Raw genomic sequence first — 17,630 nt, 5'->3', positions numbered from 1 at the left:
CCAAGCCTTCGAAAGCTCAGTTGGTAGAGCGGAGGACTGTAGTGGTAAAACAGGCATCCTTAGGTCGCTGGTTCAAATCCAGCTCGAAGGACTTTTGCCAAATGCAAATTTTATTGAATACTTGGAAAGTAAAATACTTGGAAAATAAAATAACAGACAATTTATAATTATATTATATTTCATCACTGAAAATAGATGCCTTTTGCTTTGAGGCTGTGGCCACGTTATGTTTCTGTCCAACACCAATCTTCATTGGTTTCCTGTGAGGTGTTTCGGATCCCCATCTCTTGCTATGAACTGGCAAAACAGCAGAATCCCCTTGACAATCTTGATTTCTCAAGGGAAATGAGAGAACAGTATACACCATCCAAGATATTAAAATATTATCAAGGCCCAACACGGCTGAATACTCTGAGGAGATAGCCAGAAGGCGCGCCTTTCAACTTTTCCCCCTTAGTATGGTGGTCAGTAACATGCGGGAGACTGCGGAGGGGGTCATTTTTTTAATTGGGAACTGATGTGCTTTTACTCAATTCGGGAACCTCACAAGCCAAATTTGTAGTATTTTGCACGAATTGCAAGAGATGTTTACAAGTCGACGGTTGAAGTGGAAGCTCGTATTGAGTTTGCTAGAGAATGATTTGCCAAGCCTTCGATAGCTCAGTTGGTAGAGCGGAGGACTGTAGTGGTAAAACAGGCATCCTTAGGTCGCTGGTTCAAATCTGGCTCGAAGGACTTTTGCCAAATGCAAATTTTATTGAATACTTGGAAAGTAAAATACTTGGAAAATAAAATAACAGACAATTTATAATTATATTATATTTCATCACTGAAAATAGATGCCTTTTGCTTTGAGGCTGTGGCCACGTTATGTTTCTGTCCAACACCAATCTTCATTGGTTTCCTCTGAGGTGATTCGGATCCCCATCTCTTGCTATGAACTGGCAAAACAGCAGAATCCCCTTGACAATCTTGATTTCTCAAGGGAAATGAGAGAACAGTATACACCATCCAAGATATTAAAGTCTTGTCAAGGCCCAACACGGCTGAATACTCTGAGGAGATGGCCTGTGAGGCGCCGCCTTTCAACTTTTCCCCCTTAGTATGGTGGTCAGTAACATGCGGGAGACTGCGGAGGGGGTCATTTTTTTAATTGGGAACTGATGTGCTTTTACTCAATTCGGGAACGTCACAAGCCAAATTTGTAGTATTTTGCACGAATTGCAAGAGATGTTTACAAGTCGGCGGTTGAAGTGGAAGCTCGTATTGAGTTTGCTAGAGAAGGTTTTGTCAAGCCTTCGATAGCTCAGTTGGTAGAGTGGAGGACTGTAGTGGTTAAACAGGCATCCTTAGGTCGCTGGTTCAAATCCGGCTCGAAGGACTTTTGCCAAATGCACATTTTATTGAATACTTGGAAAGTAAAATACTTGGAAAGTAAAATAACAGACAATTTATAATTATATTATATTTCATCACTGAAAATAGATGCATTTTGCTTTGAGGCTGTGGCCACCTTATTTTTCTGTCCGACACCAATCTTCGTTGGTTTCCTGTGAGGTATTTTGGATCCCCATCTCTTGCTATGAACTGACAAAACAGCAGAATCCCCTTGACAATCTTGATTTCTCAAGGGAAATGGGAGAACACTATACACCATCCAAGATATTAAAATATTGTCAAGGCCGAACACTGATGAATACTCTGAGGAGATGGCCTGTGAGGCGCCGCCTTTCAACTTTTCCTCCTTAGTATGGTGGTCAGTAACATGCGGGAGACTGCGGAGGGGGTCATTTTTTTAATTGTGAACTGATGTGCTTTTACTCAATTCGGGAACCTCACAAGCCAAATTTGTAGTATTTTGCACGAATTGCAAGAGATGTTTGAATGTCGACGGTTGAAGTGGAAGCTCGTATTGAGCTTGCTAGAGACTGATCTGCCAAGCCTTTGATAGCTCAGTTGGTAGAGCTGAGGACTGTAGTGGTAAAACAGGCATCCTTAGGTCGCTGGTTCAAATCCGGCTCGAAGGACTTTTGCCAAATGCACATTTTATTGAATACTTGGAAAGTAAAATACTTGGAAAGTAAAATAACAGACAATTTATAATTATATTATATTTCATCACTGAAAATAGATGCCTTTTGCTTTGAGGCTGTGACCATGTTATTTTTCTGTCCAACACGAATCTTCATTGGTTTCCTGTGAGGTGTTTTGGATCCCCATCTCTTGCTATGAACTGGCAAAACAGCAGAATCCCCTTGACAATCTTGATTTCTCAAGGGAAATGAGAGAACACTATACACCATCCAAGATATTAAAATATTGTCAAGGCCCAACGCGGCTGAATACTCTGAGGAGATGGCCTGTGAGGCGCCTCCTTTCAACATTTCCCCCTTAGTATGGTGGTCATTTACATGTGGGAGACTGCGGAGGGGGTCATTTTTTTAATTGGGAACTGATGTGCTTTTACTCATTTCGGGAACCTCACAAGCCAAATTTGTAGTATTTTGCACGAATTGCAAGAGATGTTTACAAGTCGAAGGTTGAAGTGGAAGCTCGTATTGAGTTTGCTAGAGAATGATTTGCCAAGCCTTCGATAGCTCAGTTGGTAGAGCGGAGGACTGTAGTGGTAAAACAGGCATCCTTAGGTAGCTGGTTCAAATCTGGCTCGAAGGACTTTTGCCAAATGCAAATTTTATTGAATACTTGGAAAGTAAAATACTTGGAAAATAAAATAACAGACAATTTATAATTATATTATATTTCATCACTGAAAATAGATGCCTTTTGCTTTGAGGCTGTGGCCACGTTATGTTTCTGTCCAACACCAATCTTCATTGGTTTCCTGTGAGGTGATTCGGATCCCCATCTCTTGCTATGAACTGGCAAAACAGCAGAATCCCCTTGACAATCTTGATTTCTCAAGGGAAATGAGAGAACAGTATACACCATCCAAGATATTAAAATATTGTCAAGGCCCAACACGGCTGAATACTCTGAGGAGATGGCCTGTGAGGCGCCGCCTTTCAACTTTTCCCCCTTAGTATGGTGGTCAGTAACATGCGGGAGACTGCGGAGGGGGTCATTTTTTTAATTGGGAACTGATGTGCTTTTACTCAATTCGGGAACGTCACAAGCCAAATTTGTAGTATTTTGCACGAATTGCAAGAGATGTTTACAAGTCGACGGTTGAAGTGGAAGCTCGTATTGAGTTTGCTAGAGAACAATTTGTCAAGCCTTCGATAGCTCAGTTGGTAGAGCGGAGGACTGTAGTGGTAAAACAGGCATCCTTAGGTCGCTGGTTCAAATCCAGCTCGAAGGACTTTTGCCAAATGCAAATTTTATTGAATACTTGGAAAGTAAAATACTTGGAAAATAAAATAACAGACAATTTATAATTATATTATATTTCATCACTGAAAATAGATGCCTTTTGCTTTGAGGCTGTGGCCACGTTATGTTTCTGTCCAACACCAATCTTCATTGGTTTCCTGTGAGGTGTTTCGGATCCCCATCTCTTGCTATGAACTGGCAAAACAGCAGAATCCCCTTGACAATCTTGATTTCTCAAGGGAAATGAGAGAACAGTATACACCATCCAAGATATTAAAATATTGTCAAGGCCCAACACGGCTGAATACTCTGAGGAGATAGCCAGAAGGCGCGCCTTTCAACTTTTCCTCCTTAGTATGGTGGTCAGTAACATGCGGGAGACTGCGGAGGGGGTCATTTTTTTAATTGGGAACTGATGTGCTTTTACTCAATTCGGGAACCTCACAAGCCAAATTTGTAGTATTTTGCACGAATTGCAAGAGATGTTTACAAGTCGACGGTTGAAGTGGAAGCTCGTATTGAGTTTGCTAGAGAATGATTTGCCAAGCCTTCGATAGCTCGTCGCTGGTTCAAATCCGGCTCAAAGGACTTTTGCCAAATGCACATTTTATTGAATACTTGGAAAGTAAAATACTTGGAAAGTAAAATAACAGACAATTTATAATTATATTATATTTCATCACTGAAAATAGATGCCTTTTGCTTTGAGGCTGTGGCCACGTTACTTTTCTGTCCAACACGAATCTTCATTGGTTTCCTGTCAGGTGTTTTGGATCCCTATCTCTTGCTATGAACTGGCAAAACAGCAGAATCCCCTTGACAATCTTGATTTCTCAAGGGAAATGAGAGAACAGTATACACCATCCAAGATATTAAAATATTGTCAAGGCCCAACACGGCTGAATACTCTGAGGAGATGGCCTGTGAGGCGCCGCCTTTCAACTTTTCCCCCTTAGTATGGTGGTCAGTAACATGCGGGAGACTGCGGAGGGGGTCATTTTTTTAATTGGGAACTGATGTGCTTTTACTCAATTCGGGAACGTCACAAGCCAAATTTGTAGTATTTTGCACGAATTGCAAGAGATGTTTACAAGTCGACGGTTGAAGTGGAAGCTCGTATTGAGTTTGCTAGAGAACGATTTGTCAAGCCTTCGATAGCTCAGTTGGTAGAGCGGAGGACTGTAGTGGTAAAACAGGCATCCTTAGGTCGTTGGTTCAAATCCGGCTCGAAGGACTTTTGCCAAATGCACATTTTATTGAATACTTGGAAAGTAAAATACTTGGAAAGTAAAATAACAGACAATTTATAATTATATTATATTTCATCACTGAAAATAGATGCCTTTTGCTTTGAGGCTGTGGCCACGTTATTTTTCTGTCCGACACCAATCTTAGTTGGTTTACTGTGAGGTATTTTGGATCCCCATCTCTTGCTATGAACTGACAAAACAGCAGAATCCCCTTGACAATCTTGATTTCTCAAGGGAAATGGGAGAACACTATACACCATCCAAGATATTAAAATATTGTCAAGGCCGAACACTGATGAATACTCTGAGGAGATGGCCTGTGAGGCGCCGCCTTTCAACTTTTCCTCCTTTGTATGGTGGTCAGTAACATGCGGGAGACTGCGGAGGGGGTCATTTTTTTAATTGTGAACTGATGTGCTTTTACTCAATTCGGGAACCTCACAAGCCAAATTTGTAGTATTTTGCACGAATTGAAAGAGATGTTTGAATGTCGACGGTTGAAGTGGAAGCTCGTATTGAGCTTGCTAGAGACTGATTTGCCAAGCCTTCGATAGATCAGTTGGTAGAGCGGAGGACTGTAGTGGTAAAACAGGCATCCTTAGGTCAGGACTTTTGCCAAATGCACATTTTATTGAATACTTGGAAAGTAAAATACTTGGAAAATAAAATAACAGACAATTTATAATTATATTATATTTCATCACTGAAAATAGATGCCTTTTGCTTTGAGGCTGTGGCCACGTTATGTTTCTGTCCAACACCAATCTTCATTGGTTTCCTGTGAGGTGATTCGGATCCCCATCTCTTGCTATGAACTGGCAAAACAGCAGAATCCCCTTGACAATCTTGATTTCTCAAGGGAAATGAGAGAACAGTATACACCATCCAAGATATTAAAATATTGTCAAGGCCCAACACGGCTGAATACTCTGAGGAGATGGCCTGTGAGGCGCCGCCTTTCAACTTTTCCCCCTTAGTATGGTGGTCAGTAACATGCGGGAGACTGCGGAGGGGGTCATTTTTTTAATTGGGAACTGATGTGCTTTTACTCAATTCGGGAACGTCACAAGCCAAATTTGTAGTATTTTGCACGAATTGCAAGAGATGTTTACAAGTCGACGGTTGAAGTGGAAGCTCGTATTGAGTTTGCTAGAGAACAATTTGTCAAGCCTTCGATAGCTCAGTTGGTAGAGCGGAGGACTGTAGTGGTAAAACAGGCATCCTTAGGTCGCTGGTTCAAATCCAGCTCGAAGGACTTTTGCCAAATGCAAATTTTATTGAATACTTGGAAAGTAAAATACTTGGAAAATAAAATAACAGACAATTTATAATTATATTATATTTCATCACTGAAAATAGATGCCTTTTGCTTTGAGGCTGTGGCCACGTTATGTTTCTGTCCAACACCAATCTTCATTGGTTTCCTGTGAGGTGTTTCGGATCCCCATCTCTTGCTATGAACTGGCAAAACATCAGAATCCCCTTGACAATCTTGATTTCTCAAGGGAAATGAGAGAACAGTATACACCATCCAAGATATTAAAATATTGTCAAGGCCCAACACGGCTGAATACTCTGAGGAGATAGCCAGAAGGCGTGCCTTTCAACTTTTCCCCCTTAGTATGGTGGTCAGTAACATGCGGGAGACTGCGGAGGGGGTCATTTTTTTAATTGGGAACTGATGTGCTTTTACTCAATTCGGGAACCTCACAAGCCAAATTTGTAGTATTTTGCACGAATTGCAAGAGATGTTTACAAGTCGACGGTTGAAGTGGAAGCTCGTATTGAGTTTGCTAGAGAATGATTTGCCAAGCCTTCGATAGCTCGTCGCTGGTTCAAATCCGGCTCAAAGGACTTTTGCCAAATGCACATTTTATTGAATACTTGGAAAGTAAAATACTTGGAAAGTAAAATAACAGACAATTTATAATTATATTATATTTCATCACTGAAAATAGATGCCTTTTGCTTTGAGGCTGTGGCCACGTTATGTTTCTGTCCAACACCAATCTTCATTGGTTTCCTGTGAGGTGTTTCGGATCCCCATCTCTTGCTATGAACTGGCAAAACAGCAGAATCCCCTTGACAATCTTGATTTCTCAAGGGAAATGAGAGAACAGTATACACCATCCAAGATATTAAAATATTGTCAAGGCCCAACACGGCTGAATACTCTGAGGAGATAGCCAGAAGGCGCGCCTTTCAACTTTTCCCCCTTAGTATGGTGGTCAGTAACATGCGGGAGACTGCGGAGGGGGTCATTTTTTTAATTGGGAACTGATGTGCTTTTACTCAATTCGGGAACGTCACAAGCCAAATTTGTAGTATTTTGCACGAATTGCAAGAGATGTTTACAAGTCGACGGTTGAAGTGGAAGCTCGTATTGAGTTTGCTAGAGAACAATTTGTCAAGCCTTCGATAGCTCAGTTGGTAGAGCGGAGGACTGTAGTGGTAAAACAGGCATCCTTAGGTCGCTGGTTCAAATCCAGCTCGAAGGACTTTTGCCAAATGCAAATTTTATTGAATACTTGGAAAGTAAAATACTTGGAAAATAAAATAAGAGACAATTTATAATTATATTATATTTCATCACTGAAAATAGATGCCTTTTGCTTTGAGGCTGTGGCCACGTTATGTTTCTGTCCAACACCAATCTTCATTGGTTTCCTGTGAGGTGTTTCGGATCCCCATCTCTTGCTATGAACTGGCAAAACAGCAGAATCCCCTTGACAATCTTGATTTCTCAAGGGAAATGAGAGAACAGTATACACCATCCAAGATATTAAAATATTGTCAAGGCCCAACACGGCTGAATACTCTGAGGAGATAGCCAGAAGGCGCGCCTTTCAACTTTTCCCCCTTAGTATGGTGGTCAGTAACATGCGGGAGACTGCGGAGGGGGTCATTTTTTTAATTGGGAACTGATGTGCTTTTACTCAATTCGGGAACCTCACAAGCCAAATTTGTAGTATTTTGCACGAATTGCAAGAGATGTTTACAAGTCGACGGTTGAAGTGGAAGCTCGTATTGAGTTTGCTAGAGAATGATTTGCCAAGCCTTCGATAGCTCGTCGCTGGTTCAAATCCGGCTCAAAGGACTTTTGCCAAATGCACATTTTATTGAATACTTGGAAAGTAAAATACTTGGAAAGTAAAATAACAGACAATTTATAATTATATTATATTTCATCACTGAAAATAGATGCCTTTTGCTTTGAGGCTGTGGCCACGTTATGTTTCTGTCCAACACCAATCTTCATTGGTTTCCTGTGAGGTGTTTCGGATCCCCATCTCTTGCTATGAACTGGCAAAACAGCAGAATCCCCTTGACAATCTTGATTTCTCAAGGGAAATGAGAGAACAGTATACACCATCCAAGATATTAAAATATTGTCAAGGCCCAACACGGCTGAATACTCTGAGGAGATAGCCAGAAGGCGCGCCTTTCAACTTTTCCCCCTTAGTATGGTGGTCAGTAACATGCGGGAGACTGCGGAGGGGGTCATTTTTTTAATTGGGAACTGATGTGCTTTTACTCAATTCGGGAACCTCACAAGCCAAATTTGTAGTATTTTGCACGAATTGCAAGAGATGTTTACAAGTCGACGGTTGAAGTGGAAGCTCGTATTGAGTTTGCTAGAGAATGATTTGCCAAGCCTTCGATAGCTCGTCGCTGGTTCAAATCCGGCTCAAAGGACTTTTGCCAAATGCACATTTTATTGAATACTTGGAAAGTAAAATACTTGGAAAGTAAAATAACAGACAATTTATAATTATATTATATTTCATCACTGAAAATAGATGCCTTTTGCTTTGAGGCTGTGGCCACGTTATGTTTCTGTCCAACACCAATCTTCATTGGTTTCCTGTGAGGTGTTTCGGATCCCCATCTCTTGCTATGAACTGGCAAAACAGCAGAATCCCCTTGACAATCTTGATTTCTCAAGGGAAATGAGAGAACAGTATACACCATCCAAGATATTAAAATATTGTCAAGGCCCAACACGGCTGAATACTCTGAGGAGATAGCCAGAAGGCGCGCCTTTCAACTTTTCCCCCTTAGTATGGTGGTCAGTAACATGCGGGAGACTGCGGAGGGGGTCATTTTTTTAATTGGGAACTGATGTGCTTATTCTCAATTCGGGAACCTCACAAGCCAAATTTGTAGTATTTTGCACGAATTGCAAGAGATGTTTACAAGTCGACGGTTGAAGTGGAAGCTCGTATTGAGTTTGCTAGAGAATGATTTGCCAAGCCTTCGATAGCTCGTCGCTGGTTCAAATCCGGCTCAAAGGACTTTTGCCAAATGCACATTTTATTGAATACTTGGAAAGTAAAATACTTGGAAAGTAAAATAACAGACAATTTATAATTATATTATATTTCATCACTGAAAATAGATGCCTTTTGCTTTGAGGCTGTGGCCACGTTACTTTTCTGTCCAACACGAATCTTCATTGGTTTCCTGTCAGGTGTTTTGGATCCCCATCTCTTGCTATGAACTGGCAAAACAGCAGAATCCCCTTGACAATCTTGATTTCTCAAGGGAAATGAGAGAACAGTATACACCATCCAAGATATTAAAATATTGTCAAGGCCCAACACGGCTGAATACTCTGAGGAGATGGCCTGTGAGGCGCCGCCTTTCAACTTTTCCCCCTTAGTATGGTGGTCAGTAACATGCGGGAGACTGCGGAGGGGGTCATTTTTTTAATTGGGAACTGATGTGCTTTTACTCAATTCGGGAACGTCACAAGCCAAATTTGTAGTATTTTGCACGAATTGCAAGAGATGTTTACAAGTCGACTGTTGAAGTGGAAGCTCGTATTGAGTTTGCTAGAGAACAATTTGTCAAGCCTTCGATAGCTCAGTTGGTAGAGCGGAGGACTGTAGTGGTAAAACAGGCATCCTTAGGTCGTTGGTTCAAATCCGGCTCGAAGGACTTTTGCCAAATGCACATTTTATTGAATACTTGGAAAGTAAAATACTTGGAAAGTAAAATAACAGACAATTTATAATTATATTATATTTCATCACTGAAAATAGATGCCTTTTGCTTTGAGGCTGTGGCCACGTTATTTTTCTGTCCGACACCAATCTTAGTTGGTTTACTGTGAGGTATTTTGGATCCCCATCTCTTGCTATGAACTGACAAAACAGCAGAATCCCCTTGACAATCTTGATTTCTCAAGGGAAATGGGAGAACACTATACACCATCCAAGATATTAAAATATTGTCAAGGCCGAACACTGATGAATACTCTGAGGAGATGGCCTGTGAGGCGCCGCCTTTCAACTTTTCCTCCTTTGTATGGTGGTCAGTAACATGCGGGAGACTGCGGAGGGGGTCATTTTTTTAATTGTGAACTGATGTGCTTTTACTCAATTCGGGAACCTCACAAGCCAAATTTGTAGTATTTTGCACGAATTGAAAGAGATGTTTGAATGTCGACGGTTGAAGTGGAAGCTCGTATTGAGCTTGCTAGAGACTGATTTGCCAAGCCTTCGATAGCTCAGTTGGTAGAGCGGAGGACTGTAGTGGTAAAACAGGCATCCTTAGGTCAGGACTTTTGCCAAATGCACATTTTATTGAATACTTGGAAAGTAAAATACTTGGAAAGTAAAATAACAGACAATTTATAATTATATTATATTTCATCACTGAAAATAGATGCCTTTTGCTTTGAGGCTGTGGCCACGTTATGTTTCTGTCCAACACCAATCTTCATTGGTTTCCTGTGAGGTGATTCGGATCCCCATCTCTTGCTATGAACTGGCAAAACAGCAGAATCCCCTTGACAATCTTGATTTCTCAAGGGAAATGAGAGAACAGTATACACCATCCAAGATATTAAAATATTGTCAAGGCCCAACACGGCTGAATACTCTGAGGAGATGGCCTGTGAGGCGCCGCCTTTCAACTTTTCCCCCTTAGTATGGTGGTCAGTAACATGCGGGAGAATGCGGAGGGGGTCATTTTTTTAATTGGGAACTGATGTGCTTTTACTCAATTCGGGAACGTCACAAGCCAAATTTGTAGTATTTTGCACGAATTGCAAGAGATGTTTACAAGTCGACGGTTGAAGTGGAAGCTCGTATTGAGTTTGCTAGAGAACAATTTGTCAAGCCTTCGATAGCTCAGTTGGTAGAGCGGAGGACTGTAGTGGTAAAACAGGCATCCTTTGGTCGTTGGTTCAAATCTGGCTCGAAGGACTTTTGCCAAATGCACATTTCATTGAATACTTGGAAAGTAAAATACTTGGAAAGTAAAATAACAGACAAGTTATAATTATATTATATTTCATCACTGAAAATAGATGCCTTTTGCTTTGAGGCTGTGGCCACGTTATTTTTCTGTCCAACACCAATCTTCGTTGGTTTCCTGTGAGGTATTTTGGATCCCCATCTCTTGCTATGAACTGACAAAACAGCAGAATCCCCTTGACAATCTTGATTTCTCAAGGGAAATGGGAGAACACTATACACCATCCAAGATATTCAAATATTGTCAAGGCCGAACACTGATGAATACTCAGAGGAGATGGCCTGTGAGGCGCCGCCTTTCAACTTTTCCTCCTTTGTATGGTGGTCAGTAACATGCGGGAGACTGCAGAGGGGGTCATTTTTTTAATTGTGAACTGATGTGCTTTTACTCAATTCGGGAACCTCACAAGCCAAATTTGTAGTATTTTGCACGAATTGCAAGAGATGTTTGAATGTCGACGGTTGAAGTGGAAGCTCGTATTGAGCTTGCTAGAGACTGATTTACCAAGCCTTCGATAGCTCAGTTGGTAGAGCGGAGGACTGTAGTGGTAAAACAGGCATCCTTAGGTCAGGACTTTTGCCAAATGCACATTTTATTGAATACTTGGAAAGTAAAATACTTGGAAAGTAAAATAACAGACAATTTATAATTATATTATATTTCATCACTGAAAATAGATGCCTTTTGCTTTGAGGCTGTGACCACGTTATTTTTCTGTCCAACACGAATCTTCATTTGTTTACCTGTGAGGTGTTTTGGATCCCCATCTCTTGCTATGAACTGGCAAAACAGCAGAATCCCCTTGACAATCTTGATTTCTCAAGGAAAATGAGAGAACACTATACACCATCCAAGATATTAAAATATTGTCACGGCCCAACGCGGCTGAATACTCTGAGGAGATGGCCTGTGAGGTGCCGCCTTTCAACTTTTCCCCCTTAGTATGGTGGTCAGTAACATGCGGGAGACTGCGGAGGGGGTCATTTTTTTAATTGTGAACTGATGTGCTTTTACTCAATTCGGGAACCTCACAAGCCAAATTTGTAGTATTTTGCACGAATTGCAAGAGATGTTTGAATGTCGACGGTTGAAGTGGAAGCTCGTATTGAGCTTGCTAGAGACTGATTTGCCAAGCCTTCGATAGCTCAGTTGGTAGAGCAGAGGACTGTAGTGGTAAAACAGGCATCCTTAAGTCGCTGGTTCAAATCCAGATTGAAGGACTATTGCCAAATGCACATTTTATTGAATACTTGGAAAGTAAAATGCTTGGAAAATAAAATAACAGACAATTTATAATTATATTATATTTCATCACTGAAAATAGATGCCTTTTGCTTTGAGGCTGTGGCCACGTTATTTTTCTGTCCAACACGAATCTTCATTGGTTTCCTGTGAGGTGTTTTGGATCCCCATCTCTTGCTATGAACTGACAAAACAGCAGAATCCCCTTGACAACCTTGATTTCTCAAGGGAAATGGGAGAACACCATACACCATCCAAGATATTAAAATATTGTCAAGGCCGAACACTGATGAATACTCTGAGGAGATGGCCTGTGAGGCGCCGCCTTTCAACTTTTCCTCCTTAGTATGGTGGTCAGTAACATGCGGGAGACTGCGGAGGGGGTCATTTTTTTAATTGTGAACTGATGTGCTTTTACTCAATTCGGGAACCTCACAAGCCAAATTTGTAGTATTTTGCACGAATTGCAAGAGATGTTTGAATGTCGACGGTTGGAGTGGAAGCTCGTATTGAGCTTGCTAGAGACTGATTTGCCAAGCCTTCGATAGCTCAGTTGGTAGTGCGGAGGACTGTAGTGGTAAAACAGGCATCCTTAGGTCACTGGTTCAAATCCGGCTCGAAGGACTTTACACCATCCAAGATATTAAAATATTGTCAAGGCCCAACACGGCTGAATACTCTGAGGAGATGGCCTGTGAGGCGCCGCCTTTCAACTTTTCCCCCTTAGTATGGTGGTCAGTAACATGCGGGAGACTGCGGAGGGGGTCATTTTTTTAATTGGGAACTGATGTGCTTTTACTCAATTCGGGAACCTCACAAGCCAAATTTGTAGTATTTTGCACGAATTGCAAGAGATGTTTACAAGTCGACGGTTGAAGTGGAAGCTCGTATTGAGTTTGCTAGAGAATGATTTGCCAAGCCTTCGATAGCTCGTCGCTGGTTCAAATCCGGCTCAAAGGACTTTTGCCAAATGCACATTTTATTGAATACTTGGAAAGTAAAATACTTGGAAAGTAAAATAACAGACAATTTATAATTATATTATATTTCATCACTGAAAATAGATGCCTTTTGCTTTGAGGCTGTGGCCACGTTATTTTTCTGTCCGACACCAATCTTCGTTGGTTTCCTGTGAGGTATTTTGGATCCCCATCTCTTGCTATGAACTGACAAAACAGCAGAATCCCTTTGACAATCTTGATTTCTCAAGGGAAATGGGAGAACACTATACACCATCCAAGATATTAAAATATTGTCAAGGCCGAACGCTGATGAATACTCTGAGGAGAGGGCCTGTGAGGCGCCGCCTTTCAACTTTTCCTCCTTAGTATGGTGGTCAGTAACATGCGGGAGACTGCGGAGGGGGTCATTTTTTTAATTGGGAACTGATGTGCTTTTACTCAATTCGGGAACGTCACAAGCCAAATTTGTAGTATTTTGCACGAATTGCAAGAGATGTTTACAAGTCGGCGGTTGAAGTGGAAGCTCGTATTGAGTTTGCTAGAGAACGATTTGTCAAGCCTTCGATAGCTCAGTTGGTAGAGTGGAGGACTGTAGTGGTTAAACAGGCATCCTTAGGTCGCTGGTTCAAATCCGGCTCGAAGGACTTTTGCCAAATGCACATTTTATTGAATACTTGGAAAGTAAAATACTTGGAAAGTAAAATGACAGACAATTTATAATTATATTATATTTCATCACTGAAAATAGATGCATTTTGCTTTGAGGCTGTGGCCACCTTATTTTTCTGTCCGACACCAATCTTCGTTGGTTTCCTGTGAGGTATTTTGGATCCCCATCTCTTGCTATGAACTGACAAAACAGCAGAATCCCCTTGACAATCTTGATTTCTCAAGGGAAATGGGAGAACACTATACACCATCCAAGATATTAAAATATTGTCAAGGCCGAACACTGATGAATACTCTGAGGAGATGGCCTGTGAGGCGCCGCCTTTCAACTTTTCCTCCTTAGTATGGTGGTCAGTAACATGCGGGAGACTGCGGAGGGGGTCATTTTTTTAATTGTGAACTGATGTGCTTTTACTCAATTCGGGAACCTCACAAGCCAAATTTGTAGTATTTTGCACGAATTGCAAGAGATGTTTGAATGTCGACGGTTGAAGTGGAAGCTCGTATTGAGCTTGCTAGAGACTGATCTGCCAAGCCTTTGATAGCTCAGTTGGTAGAGCTGAGGACTGTAGTGGTAAAACAGGCATCCTTAGGTCGCTGGTTCAAATCCGGCTCGAAGGACTTTTGCCAAATGCACATTTTATTGAATACTTGGAAAGTAAAATACTTGGAAAGTAAAATAACAGACAATTTATAATTATATTATATTTCATCACTGAAAATAGATGCCTTTTGCTTTGAGGCTGTGACCATGTTATTTTTCTGTCCAACACGAATCTTCATTGGTTTCCTGTGAGGTGTTTTGGATCCCCATCTCTTGCTATGAACTGGCAAAACAGCAGAATCCCCTTGACAATCTTGATTTCTCAAGGGAAATGAGAGAACACTATACACCATCCAAGATATTAAAATATTGTCAAGGCCCAACGCGGCTGAATACTCTGAGGAGATGGCCTGTGAGGCGCCTCCTTTCAACATTTCCCCCTTAGTATGGTGGTCATTAACATGTGGGAGACTGCGGAGGGGGTCATTTTTTTAATTGGGAACTGATGTGCTTTTACTCATTTCGGGAACCTCACAAGCCAAATTTGTAGTATTTTGCACGAATTGCAAGAGATGTTTACAAGTCGAAGGTTGAAGTGGAAGCTCGTATTGAGTTTGCTAGAGAATGATTTGCCAAGCCTTCGATAGCTCAGTTGGTAGAGCGGAGAACTGTAGTGGTAAAACAGGCATCCTTAGGTAGCTGGTTCAAATCTGGCTCGAAGGACTTTTGCCAAATGCAAATTTTATTGAATACTTGGAAAGTAAAATACTTGGAAAATAAAATAACAGACAATTTATAATTATATTATATTTCATCACTGAAAATAGATGCCTTTTGCTTTGAGGCTGTGGCCACGTTATGTTTCTGTCCAACACCAATCTTCATTGGTTTCCTGTGAGGTGATTCGGATCCCCATCTCTTGCTATGAACTGGCAAAACAGCAGAATCCCCTTGACAATCTTGATTTCTCAAGGGAAATGAGAGAACAGTATACACCATCCAAGATATTAAAATATTGTCAAGGCCCAACACGGCTGAATACTCTGAGGAGATGGCCTGTGAGGCGCCGCCTTTCAACTTTTCCCCCTTAGTATGGTGGTCAGTAACATGCGGGAGACTGCGGAGGGGGTCATTTTTTTAATTGGGAACTGATGTGCTTTTACTCAATTCGGGAACGTCACAAGCCAAATTTGTAGTATTTTGCACGAATTGCAAGAGATGTTTACAAGTCGACGGTTGAAGTGGAAGCTCGTATTGAGTTTGCTAGAGAACAATTTGTCAAGCCTTCGATAGCTCAGTTGGTAGAGCGGAGGACTGTAGTGGTAAAACAGGCATCCTTAGGTCGCTGGTTCAAATCCAGCTCGAAGGACTTATGCCAAATGCAAATTTTATTGAATACTTGGAAAGTAAAATACTTGGAAAATAAAATAACAGACAATTTATAATTATATTATATTTCATCACTGAAAATAGATGCCTTTTGCTTTGAGGCTGTGGCCACGTTATGTTTCTGTCCAACACCAATCTTCATTGGTTTCCTGTGAGGTGTTTCGGATCCCCATCTCTTGCTATGAACTGGCAAAACAGCAGAATCCCCTTGACAATCTTGATTTCTCAAGGGAAATGAGAGAACAGTATACACCATCCAAGATATTAAAATATTGTCAAGGCCCAACACGGCTGAATACTCTGAGGAGATAGCCAGAAGGCGCGCCTTTCAACTTTTCCCCCTTAGTATGGTGGTCAGTAACATGCGGGAGACTGCGGAGGGGGTCATTTTTTTAATTGGGAACTGATGTGCTTTTACTCAATTCGGGAACGTCACAAGCCAAATTTGTAGTATTTTGCACGAATTGCAAGAGATGTTTACAAGTCGACGGTTGAAGTGGAAGCTCGTATTGAGTTTGCTAGAGAACAATTTGTCAAGCCTTCGATAGCTCAGTTGGTAGAGCGGAGGACTGTAGTGGTAAAACAGGCATCCTTAGGTCGCTGGTTCAAATCCAGCTCGAAGGACTTTTGCCAAATGCAAATTTTATTGAATACTTGGAAAGTAAAATACTTGGAAAATAAAATAAGAGACAATTTATAATTATATTATATTTCATCACTGAAAATAGATGCCTTTTGCTTTGAGGCTGTGGCCACGTTATGTTTCTGTCCAACACCAATCTTCATTGGTTTCCTGTGAGGTGTTTCGGATCCCCATCTCTTGCTATGAACTGGCAAAACAGCAGAATCCCCTTGACAATCTTGATTTCTCAAGGGAAATGAGAGAACAGTATACACCATCCAAGATATTAAAATATTGTCAAGGCCCAACACGGCTGAATACTCTGAGGAGATAGCCAGAAGGCGCGCCTTTCAACTTTTCCCCCTTAGTATGGTGGTCAGTAACATGCGGGAGACTGCGGAGGGGGTCATTTTTTTAATTGGGAACTGATGTGCTTTTACTCAATTCGGGAACCTCACAAGCCAAATTTGTAGTATTTTGCACGAATTGCAAGAGATGTTTACAAGTCGACGGTTGAAGTGGAAGCTCGTATTGAGTTTGCTAGAGAATGATTTGCCAAGCCTTCGATAGCTCGTCGCTGGTTCAAATCCGGCTCAAAGGACTTTTGCCAAATGCACATTTTATTGAATACTTGGAAAGTAAAATACTTGGAAAGTAAAATAACAGACAATTTATAATTATATTATATTTCATCACTGAAAATAGATGCCTTTTGCTTTGAGGCTGTGGCCACGTTATGTTTCTGTCCAACACCAATCTTCATTGGTTTCCTGTGAGGTGTTTCGGATCCCCATCTCTTGCTATGAACTGGCAAAACAGCAGAATCCCCTTGACAATCTTGATTTCTCAAGGGAAATGAGAGAACAGTATACACCATCCAAGATATTAAAATATTGTCAAGGCCCAACACGGCTGAATACTCTGAGGAGATAGCCAGAAGGCGCGCCTTTCAACTTTTCCCCCTTAGTATGGTGGTCAGTAACATGCGGGAGACTGCGGAGGGGGTCATTTTTTTAATTGGGAACTGATGTGCTTTTACTCAATTCGGGAACCTCACAAGCCAAATTTGTAGTATTTTGCACGAATTGCAAGAGATGTTTACAAGTCGACGGTTGAAGTGGAAGCTCGTATTGAGTTTGCTAGAGAATGATTTGCCAAGCCTTCGATAGCTCGTCGCTGGTTCAAATCCGGCTCAAAGGACTTTTGCCAAATGCACATTTTATTGAATACTTGGAAAGTAAAATACTTGGAAAGTAAAATAACAGACAATTTATAATTATATTATATTTCATCACTGAAAATAGATGCCTTTTGCTTTGAGGCTGTGGCCACGTTATGTTTCTGTCCAACACCAATCT

General features: G+C 41.2%; 9 non-coding genes across 9 annotated transcripts; all 9 read left to right on the top strand.

Annotated features, from left to right (window-relative positions):
• The first annotated feature begins 1,295 nt into the window (after positions 1 to 1,295).
• TRNAY-GUA (transfer RNA tyrosine (anticodon GUA)) lies at positions 1,296 to 1,381 on the top strand. The gene is given in 2 exon segments: positions 1,296 to 1,332; positions 1,346 to 1,381. It is a non-coding gene; the product is annotated as a tRNA-Tyr (tRNA).
• A 1,852-nt stretch (positions 1,382 to 3,233) lies between these two features.
• On the top strand, positions 3,234 to 3,319 carry TRNAY-GUA (transfer RNA tyrosine (anticodon GUA)). The gene is given in 2 exon segments: positions 3,234 to 3,270; positions 3,284 to 3,319. It is a non-coding gene; the product is annotated as a tRNA-Tyr (tRNA).
• Positions 3,320 to 4,478: 1,159 nt separating this feature from the next.
• Positions 4,479 to 4,564, top strand: TRNAY-GUA (transfer RNA tyrosine (anticodon GUA)). The gene is given in 2 exon segments: positions 4,479 to 4,515; positions 4,529 to 4,564. It is a non-coding gene; the product is annotated as a tRNA-Tyr (tRNA).
• A 1,185-nt stretch (positions 4,565 to 5,749) lies between these two features.
• On the top strand, positions 5,750 to 5,835 carry TRNAY-GUA (transfer RNA tyrosine (anticodon GUA)). Its single transcript is given in 2 exon segments — positions 5,750 to 5,786; positions 5,800 to 5,835. It is a non-coding gene; the product is annotated as a tRNA-Tyr (tRNA).
• Positions 5,836 to 6,992: 1,157 nt separating this feature from the next.
• On the top strand, positions 6,993 to 7,078 carry TRNAY-GUA (transfer RNA tyrosine (anticodon GUA)). Its single transcript is given in 2 exon segments — positions 6,993 to 7,029; positions 7,043 to 7,078. It is a non-coding gene; the product is annotated as a tRNA-Tyr (tRNA).
• A 2,357-nt stretch (positions 7,079 to 9,435) lies between these two features.
• TRNAY-GUA (transfer RNA tyrosine (anticodon GUA)) lies at positions 9,436 to 9,521 on the top strand. Its single transcript is given in 2 exon segments — positions 9,436 to 9,472; positions 9,486 to 9,521. It is a non-coding gene; the product is annotated as a tRNA-Tyr (tRNA).
• A 4,085-nt stretch (positions 9,522 to 13,606) lies between these two features.
• On the top strand, positions 13,607 to 13,692 carry TRNAY-GUA (transfer RNA tyrosine (anticodon GUA)). The gene is given in 2 exon segments: positions 13,607 to 13,643; positions 13,657 to 13,692. It is a non-coding gene; the product is annotated as a tRNA-Tyr (tRNA).
• Positions 13,693 to 15,544: 1,852 nt separating this feature from the next.
• Positions 15,545 to 15,630, top strand: TRNAY-GUA (transfer RNA tyrosine (anticodon GUA)). The gene is given in 2 exon segments: positions 15,545 to 15,581; positions 15,595 to 15,630. It is a non-coding gene; the product is annotated as a tRNA-Tyr (tRNA).
• A 558-nt stretch (positions 15,631 to 16,188) lies between these two features.
• Positions 16,189 to 16,274, top strand: TRNAY-GUA (transfer RNA tyrosine (anticodon GUA)). Its single transcript is given in 2 exon segments — positions 16,189 to 16,225; positions 16,239 to 16,274. It is a non-coding gene; the product is annotated as a tRNA-Tyr (tRNA).
• Positions 16,275 to 17,630: the final 1,356 nt, after the last annotated feature.

Source organism: Ambystoma mexicanum, chromosome 1p (genome assembly GCF_040938575.1).
Source record: "Ambystoma mexicanum isolate Mex_15411 chromosome 1p, UKY_AmexF1_1, whole genome shotgun sequence".
Taxonomy (NCBI): domain Eukaryota; kingdom Metazoa; phylum Chordata; class Amphibia; order Caudata; family Ambystomatidae; genus Ambystoma; species Ambystoma mexicanum.
This window is presented reverse-complemented; position numbering and strand designations above follow the sequence as displayed.